Here is a 10206-nt window from a genome sequence, read left to right as displayed (position 1 = left end):
GCTGTGCAGATTTTTAAAAACATTGCTTTGGTGGCAGCTGTCACCATGACGCAAGGATCTTCATGGCACGACTGAAGGCCAGCTGCAGCAGCCATTTTGTGGTGGGCTCTCCATCCTGTGGCAGTCATTGGCTGCACCCGCCACGCTGTGTCAGAACCCCAAAGGCGCCTGCAGCAGTGGTGGACCTACATTTTTGTAGGTCCCTGAATTCTTGGGACCCTGAAGATTGAACTGTTGTGGGGGCTCCCTGAGGAAAATTTTGAAATTTGACCAATTACAGGGACATTTTGAGGCCATATGCAGGCTCAAAAAGATCGGGGACCGCTGCTCTAAAGTGATACTGGAATTACTGAAACTCGCAAGCCATATTAAGACTAGTTGTTTCCCCCATATCGAGTCTCAAAGACATTGGGTGGGGGCATGTTTGGACTGGGAAATTGCACTGGGGTGTGTGTTCTGTGTCGATTAGGCCCAAGAACTAGGCCTACATTGGAGAGCGGCTATAGTTATTTGCTGATGAGTGAGGCTCTCTAAACATGCTCAGAGGCCCCATCATTTTTGCTATCCTTTAATGCAGGGGTGTCAAACATGCAGCCTGGGGGCCAGACCAGGCCCTCGGAGGGCTTTTATCAGGCCCACAGTGGAACTGGCTGTCTCCTGCTTCTTCTTCCAGTTCTGCTGCTGCTGCGTCATCGTAGGTTTGCAGCTTACAGATACACACCTGAACAGCATGCTCAAGATTGCAACAGCACAGACATTTTCATGCAATAATTCAGAGCAAGAGGTGTCAGTTATCAGGTACTGTTAAATAAGCAAAATATTGCAAGAGTGCTAATGTTTTAAGCATGATTTTATTTTGTGTTTGTGTCCTTTATAATATAAAGTTTATATCTTCGCTACCTGGCATTACGTTTTATGACACACATGGCCCGGCCCAACAAGGTCTCATTTATGTCAGATCTGGCCCTCATAACAAATGAGTTTGACACCCCTGCTTTAATGTATTTCAAGTAAGTTTTCAGAATCAGGTTTGGGCTGTACACCAATGAATGATAGACTTATATTCCTGCATGTCTTCCTCCCATGCCAAAAAGGCACATGTATATACATTGTTGGTCTCTGTGTGTCCACAACTGTCAAAACAGAAGCAGAGGCTGGATCTATTGCAGGGGTCCATAACTCCTTAAAAACTACTTCCCGTTCTCATTTAATATAAAGGGAAAAGGATTTTCTTTGGGAGGTGGGGAGGTGAAATGGAAGGTCTAGAAGCCTGGATTTTAATAGGATGAAAGTGAAATTAGTTAAATGGGAGTCCGATTGCTGGGAGCCTTAAGTGCTTCTGTAAGCCTCTTAAGGAAGTAAGAGAAGGAGGGTCACGTACCTGCTTGGGGAATGAATGACAGGGGGTGTGCTTGCCACGCCAAATGTGCCAACATGCTTTCAGTTCTGTCTTCATCATGCACTGCAGCAAAGGGTTTTATTGCTTCTTCCTTCCGAGCCTGGCCTCTAGCCTGAAATGTTGTGTTGGCAGAAGCCTTCGTGTCTACATGGGTGGGCCCATCATAAAACATTGCGAAACAGCAACAAGCATTTCTGTACGTATTTGTATCCCATCGCTCTCCCCAATGGGATGCCAAAGCGGCTAATATCCTCCATTTTATCCTCACAACAACCTTGTGAGGTAGGTTAGGCTGAGAGGGCACAACTGGCTCAAGATCACCCAGCACATGTCCATGGCAGAGGGGGTGATTTGAACCTGGTTGTCCCATAGTCTAATCTGATACTCTAACCCAGGGGTGTCGAACTCATTTGTTATGAGGGCCAGATCTGACATAAATGAGATCTGACATAAATGAAACCATATGGTTTCTCCCCCGACAATCTGGGCCATGCCCCCAACGTGCTCTACATCATGCGTCACCTCTAGGGTTCCCAAATCCCCCCCGGGGGCGGATTTCCCCCCCGCTTTTAAGGCCCGATTCCCGCTCCTGCGGAATCGGGGCCCGGGGGAAACCCCACCCCAGCGTGCGTGCCACCCGGAAGTGATATCACACGCTGGGGGCGGGGCCACGCCATTTGAGGGGAAAACAAAGAGTTTCCCCCTCAAATGGCGTGGCCCCGCCCCCAGCGTGCGACGTCACTTCCGGGTGATGTGCACGTGGCGCGCTACGCCGGCCAGGAGCCCCCTGCTCCCGACCAAAATCCATTTGGCAACCCTAGTCACCTCCGGTGACGCAGCTTAGGGGGTGGAGTTCCCCCCGGGGCCTGATTCCACCACGGCGGAAAACGGGCCTCCAAAGCGGGGGTTTCCCCGCCCCCGCCCCCACTTGGCAGCCCTAGACTTGACGGCACTTTATGTAAACATAATCCGCCGTGAGTTTCAGTGAGAAATATGGGATGATGGTGATGGTGATGATGACGATTGTTGTTGTTGTGAGAACACCTCTGTCATGATCTGGGCTGTGCCACCAGAGGCCTACTTGGCCCAGAGAGCCTGGCTAGCAGGAGGTGAGGCTGGGCCTACAACTCCCAGAAGCCCCTGGGAGGTTTTGGAGCCAAAATGGACGAAAGAGGAGGGCATGGAATAAAAGTTCTGGAGCAGCAGGAAGAGCTGTTCTTTCTTCCAGAGGGCAGAGCCAGAAGAAAGGCTGCTGCAGGGGAGAGACCCTCATCCTGAGGACAGGGTGAGTAGTGTAAGGCCACTTGAGATAGTGAGCTAGGGAAAGTAAATTTAGACGCGTTAGGGCATTTGGTTTATTTTCTTTTCACCCACTTACTGTTATTATTCTGCACCTTGTTGTTTGACCTCCTATAAAATAAACCTTTTCCTTGTTTTACTCTGCCTGGTCCTCATGCCTGTTATTCGACGACCTAAAGGGAGGTCTGAAGGTCTTGGGAGGGCTGCTCTGGGCCTTCTCAAGGGAATCTAAATCCAGAGTGGTGGCAGTGTCAGATGACACCCCACCTGAGTCGTAACAAGCTCCTTCTGTGCCTTTGCTATCAAGCTAACTTTTGAAACCCAGTGGAGTTCCAGAAGCTGTTTGAGATATCTGGGGGATCTGGAATGTGTTTGTGTTGCTCATTAAGGGAAGCAAGACTAAATCCCACTGCATATCTCCTTGACGTCCTAGTACAGTATCATCCCATTTCTTCCTCCATGGAGTTCAGGACAGTCCCCGTCATTCTCTCCACCTCCATTTTATCCTTACAACAACTCTGCGAAGTAAGGAAAGATGAGTGCATGACTGGCCCAAGGTCACCCAGAATGCTTTGCAACGGAGCGGGGTTTTAAACTCCTGTTTCTCTGAGGCTAACCCAACTGTAGATAGACCACACTGGCTCTAGGAGCGATTGGGCATGTGCCGAGAGGTTCTTCGGATCGTGACCAATGTATTCTGGGGCTCCTTTGGCTCTTGGTTCATGTCGAGCGCTGAGGTGACAATCCCCCCCCCCCCGGGAACCTCAAGAGATTTCTGACTCAGAGGTAGAAAGGGACCCTCTAGGGGTGCCAGCTCTGGGTAGGAAATAGCTGGAGATTTTGGGGATGGAGCCTGGGGAAGTTGGGGTTTGGGGAGCGGAGGGACCTCAGCAGGGTATAATGCTATAGAGCAGGGGTGTTGTACTCATTTGTTATGAGGGCCGGATCTGACATAAATGATACCTTGTTGGGCCGGGCCATGTGCGTCATAAAATGTAATGCCAGGTAGCGGAGATATACACTTTATAAAGGACACAAACACAAAGGGTTTCTTTTTTTTTACTTAAAATAAAAACATGCTTACAACATTAGCACTCTTGCAATATTTTGTTTATTTAACAGTGTCTGATCACTGACACCTCTTGCTCTGAATTACTGCATCAAAATGTCTGTGCTGTTGCAATCTTGAGTATGCTGTTCAGGTGTGTATCTGTAGGCTGCAAACCTATGATGACGCAGCATCAGCAGAACTGGAATAAGAAGCCGAAGACAGCCAGTTCCACTGTGGGCCTGATAGAAGCCCTCCGGGGGCCTGGTCTGGCCCCCGAGCCGCACGTTTGACACCTCTGCTATAGAGTCCATCCTCCAAAGCAGCCATTTTCTCCAGGGAAACTGATTTGGAGATCAATTGTTATAGCAGGAGATCTCCAGGTGCCGCCTGGAGGTTGGCAACCCTGGGACCCTCCCGCCGCCGGCAGGACCAGCTTGCTCACAGACACAAGTCTCCCAGGCACTCTATCGGGTTAGAGAAAACACTCCAAAGCACCCCACTCCAAACCTCTCCAGAAAGTATTGATTGAGAAGGCTGGTTGCTCTCTCTCTCTCCCCCTCTCTGTGTGCGCACGTCTGAGCAAATGCCCTTTTGGGTGTCTACATTCTCTTTCTTTGTCAATATTAGCTTGTTGATCTTGGCTGAACAGGGTTCTTTGGGTTTTATTAGGTTCCTTAAATCCGATTATTCTCTTTGTGCCGCCCCCCCCCTCCACGGCTCCCCACGCTGTTATTTACCCTGGCATGTCCCTGGTGAACTCTCATGCTTGCTCTGAGTGGAACACGCCGTGGGGGGCTCTTTCTCATCTCTTCTCTCTCCCCCCCCCACTTCAATGCCACCTCTCTAGCTAAATAATGCAGGGACGTGTTAATTAATCAGGGTAAACAGAACCTCGGGGTGGGGAGGGGGGCGGTGGGGAGGCCTCTTCTGCCTGTGTGAAGGCCCCATGTGGGGCGGCCGACAGAATAAAACTAATTTCCCCCTTCTTGGGATCAAGAGCCATCGAAAGGAGCAGGAGGGTTGAAATGGAGCCAGGCACAAAACAAAGTGTGGCTTCAGGCCGGGTGGGTTTCGAGGCAGGTGCTCCCGTCGGAGCGGAAGACCGGCCTTTCTGTGCAGAATTAGGCAGACTTGTTTGGAAATGGAGAGAAGACCGGGATGCTGCAATACGGTTTCAAACCAGATTCTCCGATGCTGCTTTCAAAGGCACCTCGCAAACCGATGCTCCCTCTAAGCTGTGGGGTCCTGTGAGCGAAAATTCTGCTTTGTGAGCTCCTGGCATTAAAGTTGTGAGCGAGCGATTCGGCGACTGCATCAGTTAGTTTGCTCTGGAGCCCTCCTTCCTGAGCTAAGACACAAATCTGTGAGCCGGAGGCTAAAAAACTGTGAGCTAACTCACACTTGTGGGGAGGGCAGGGTATAAATTTAATAATAATTAATAATAATAAATTGAATTAAATAAATAATAATAATAATAATAATAATAATAATAATAATAATAATAATAAACATTAATTCAACTTAGAGGGAACACTGCGTGCAAACGGGATGAAATGAAAACATCAGAGTCCACAAACTAGGAGTCTGGAGGATCAGTTCTAGGAAACTGGCTTCAAGAAACAAAAACAGTGAAGATGGATGTTGAATGGCCTAAAATATAATTCAGTGTCCCTCTCCAGAATACTGTGTCGCAGAATTAATCATGTCGTCTTCCCCTTTTCCTTTTTCGCCTGCCCAAGTCAACCCTAACAGGCCACTGTCCCGCTTACTTTTTAAGATCCAAACCAGAGTTACAATCTATGTGGAGTTGTGAAAAACACACAGTGTTTGTGGGCATCACTAGAGACTGTTTGACAAGGATTGGGACAACCTACTTGTTTCTTGATATATATGTTATTTGTTACAGTCATAGAGAAATAGTTGACGATGTTCTCCGGATTGCCAAGTTGTTTGGAAAAGCTTCATCCGAACGGGACCATATATAACCTTATAATACTACAAAACTGTATTAATATAAATTGGACAAGTACAATGTACCACGAGTTTAAATACAATTGAAATCAATTTGAGTACCTATTCCATGAAGTATTACAACCATTGCCATTTCATTTAACGATGAACAAAGATTAGAAGACACATCATTGTATGGAACTTATATTTTTTGGTTCAACTTGATTTCAGTTGTATTTAAACTGCTGGTACATTGCACGTGTCAAATTTATATTAATACAGTTTTGTGATGTTATAAGGTTATATATGGTCCCGTTTTCGAAATGACTTGGCAATCCGGAGAACGTTGTCAACTATAACTTTTATTCGGACCCATTTGCACTTTGTACATGTAATTCTGTTACGTTGTTGATATAGTATCACAAATCAGTTTCGACAAATTGTTTCTAGCGCATTTTTACAGTTTTCTGTCGTCTAATGCTTTCGATATTTTGAGCTGTGGTTCTCTGTTTACACAGCCATAGGGAAGCCAAGATTGACACACAGAGTTATCAGCACATCTGCACACCACCAAAGTTCAAAGCCACTGAAGAGACTGATTTCAATAGTACAGAAATAATAATTTAAAAATTCACCAGTTGCTTCCTGGTTAAAGATGCTGAGGTGCAGAAATCGCCCCCCCCCCAAAAAAGGTGGTCTTCTTATTGGTTGATTGCTTGATTGACTGACATTGAAGAGATCTCTGTGTCATCTTTTCCAAGTCCTGCTTGGAGGTGGCTTACGATGACGATGATAAATTATAAATATAAAAACAGCAAGCTGTTGATATGAGCCCAGGGATACCAAAACAAACAAACAAACCCAGAATAAAACTCCCCATAAAGCAGAGGCCAGAAACAGGCCACAAAAGAACTGGAAAGTTTTTAAAAATGCCGAATGAAAAGTCTTCGTCAAGGCTTGCCGTGAATTTCACTGTGTGACTTGGGCCTGCCATTTTCTCTCAGCGCAGCCCACCTCGCAGGCCTGTTTGGTGGGTAAGGTAAAGGTAAAGGTTCCCTTGCTTGAAAGCCAGTCAAATCCGACTCTAGGGCTCATCTCCATTTCAAAGCCGAAGAGCCAGCGCTGTCCGAAGACATTTCCGTGGTCATGTGACCGGCATGACTAAACATGCATGAAACAGTGCATGGAATGCTGTGACCTTCCTACTGAAGTGGTTCCTATTTATCTACTTGCAATTTCTTGCTTTTGAACTGCTAGGTTGGCAGGAGCTGGAACTAGAGATGGTTTGGAGGATACAATGGAACAAAGGAGGATCGCCCTGAACTCCCTGAAAGAAAATCTGATGCAGTCCTTACTCCTTATCGTTCCCTAACAGCTATTTTTTAAAAAATCTCTATTTTTAAAATGTGCTTTATCACTTTTTTAAAAATCTCTATTATATTAAAAAATGTGCTCTATCGTTTTATTCTCAGGAGTGGGAAGGCAAGTCCCTGGCAGCCCAAATGTTTCTGCTAAGCTACGGACATGTTGGTCCAGAAACCATTTTCCCCCAAACGAGGAATTCACCTTGTCAAAAGACCAGCCCCCAGTATTTTCCATCTTAGCAACCCCCCCCCTCCCCGCTTTGGGCCTGGCTTGGCTGGTTCCGATGCTCGATAAACCCTCCCATTTGCATATCACACGCATTGGGAGGATGCCCGCCAGATACCTCCTCGCCTCCCATAAGCGGCTCGGTTTTGCACTCCGTTCCAAAGACGCTGCCCCCCTCCCCTTATATCAGTAACAAACAAGCATTGATTTTATGGTAAAGTCACTTTGGGATGGGAATGAGTAACTCCAGGCAGTGCTATCACTGTATTACATGGAAATGGCCCAGGTAACAAGATGAACATTGATTCAGCATTATGTTTGATCAATAATGAAATAAGTAACTTCAGGGCCAAATTAAAATGCAAGCTGGCTTAACACTGCCAGCTTCTGGGCTAAGTGACAGGGCTAATTCAGCAGGGAAATGGCACCATTTGCATTAGAGGCTGCATCTGTTGTCTAGCAGGAGAGAGGCTGGAGGGGGGGTGTCTCAGTGTGTGTGTGTGTGGCTTTGATCCATGCCACGGCGGCTAGATGTTGATGCTCCTTTGGAAGGAAGGGACCAGTGCGGTGGAGGGGTGTGTTTGTGCTCAGCATAAATTCAGTGGCAGCGCCATCCTGAACTATCATCTTTAAAAGTACTTTTTGAAAAGTGGCTGAAGTTCTTAGGACACTTTGGAAGAACTGTGGGCAGTGCTTAGAACTGGGGTCCGCAACGTGGTGCCCATGGGCACTTTCTGTGGTGCAGATTGAGCGCTTTCAAAAGTGGGAGGGGCTGGGTGGGGCCTTGGCCCAGGAGGGCTTCTGATTGGCTGTGCAGGTTAAAAGGCAACCGGTTCAAGTAGGCTTCCCAGCCCCTAGGTGGGGGCAGGGGGTCCCCTGCTTTTACAGGCTCGTGCCCACTGCCAGACCAGATGACCATCAGGGGAAACCTCACCCCTCAAAAGACATCCCTCAGTGATGTCGTCACGTTGGGGACGACACTCTACTTTTTTGGGCAAAACTCTGTGGTTTGTAGACGTTTTTACCATTGAGATTGGCCCCAAAAGTAGAGCGTTGCCCGGACATTACTGGCGTGATCAGGGCTTTTTTTGTAGAAAAAGCCCAGCAGGAACTCATTAGCATAATAGGCCACACCCAAGAGCAGGAACTCATTAGCACATTAGGCCACACCCCTCACAGCACAGATCATTAGCATATTAGGCTGCACCCCCATGTTACCAGAAGTGTGGTCATCCAGCCACACCCACCTTTTGCTTCTTATTCTGTTTACCTTGTTGTCAAAACCCAGGGCCTTTTTTGTAGCAGGAACTTCTTTGCATGTTAGGCCACACACCCCTAATGTAGCCAATCCTAATGAGTTTCTGCTCTTGGGTTTGGCCTATTATGCTAACGAGTTCCTGCTGGGCGTGGCCAACTCAGGAGCCAGCCGGAACTCCGTTCCTGTGCGTTCCTGCCCAAAAATAGCCCTGGGCGTGATGATGTCACTTCTGAAAGTGACTTCATTGTGGTGACCACATGCTCGCCCACTCCTGGAATGCCACCCAAATTCCCACACCTGGCAACCCTAGGGTAAACACAGAGCATCTGCTTGCAATGTCAAAGAGTTACTATTAGAGAGAGAGAGATCACCTCACTCCATGGCATTTAGAGGTTGGCTCAGCCTTCTGTGGCAGCCATTTTGTGACTGTGTCAGAATTCTAAAAGTACCCGCAGGCTCTAAAAGGTTGGAGACCCCTGGTTTAGAAGTTCTAGGTCCAAGACCTGCCATTTTGTTAGATAGTTTAGTATTTAATTTCTTAATTTCTTAATTCAGCAGAGTTTAGCAGAGTAAAAATGAGTCTGAGTCCATGGTAGTTTCAAAAATATAAAAAGTTTACTAACAACCTATCAAGGGTAGGGTAAACAGGAAGAAAAATAACAAAGGCTTTATTTCTACATCCTCATGTCTAGATAGACTTCCTTACATGGCTAAGGTCTAATGGAGAGTGGAGCTTCTTCTTGCTCTTGGACAAAGGGCCATAAAATGCTAATAGTGACTGCTCTACCTTCCAATCAGAATAACAAACTAGGTCTGAATCTGGCGGGCATTCTAACTCTCTATGCAGATAGGGTACAAACAAACATGTGATTCAGAACACAGTATTAACTCAGTAAATACTGAATAGAAGTGTTTCTAACTTGTAACTTCCAACACATTTGCATTAGGAACAACCCCGTTTCCTTAATTCAGAGTAAGCTGAAAAAGGAGAGAGAAGGCGAGAGACTCACAGAGAGAGAGACACACACACACACAGGGAGAAAGAGAGTAAACTCACTTCAGGATGGGAATGATGTGCATAAAATGCTGTCGAGTTGCTTCTAATTTATAGCGACCCTATGAAGTAATGGCTTCCAAAATGTCCTCTTATTAATTAACACCCTTACTTAGGTCTTGCAGATTGGGGGGCCGTGGCTTTCTTGACAGAATGAATCCATCTCATGTGGGGCCTTTCCTCTTTTCCTGCTGTCTTCAATTTTTCCTGGAATCAGGGGTCATTTTGTAGAAAAAGAGGTACAGGAGCTCATTAGCATAACCCATTAGCATAACTTATTTGCATATGCCACACCCCCTGACATCACTGGAAGTGTGTCAGAAGGCAACACCCACCGCTCAGGCTCCATTGGACTGTTTTGGATTGCTAGCTATTGAGGGGGACAGGGACGTGCAGATCTGTCCTTGCAGAGGAGGGAGAGCTTGTGCCTGAATAAAACTTGGTCTTAAAGGTGCCACTGGACTCTTTTGGATTGCTAGCTATGGGGGGGGGGGACACACGTGCAGATCTGTCCTCGCAGGGGAGGGAGAGCTTGTGCCTGAATAAAACTTGGTCTTAAAGGTGCCACTGGACTGTTTTGGATTGCTAGCTGGGGGGGTAACGTG

The sequence above is a fragment of the Gekko japonicus genome, unplaced genomic scaffold (genome assembly GCF_001447785.1).
Source record: "Gekko japonicus isolate JY-2015 unplaced genomic scaffold, Gekko_japonicus_V1.1 scaffold1074, whole genome shotgun sequence".
NCBI classification, from domain to species: domain Eukaryota; kingdom Metazoa; phylum Chordata; class Lepidosauria; order Squamata; family Gekkonidae; genus Gekko; species Gekko japonicus.
The sequence above is the reverse complement of the archived record's forward strand: the minus strand, read 5'-3'. Positions refer to the sequence as shown.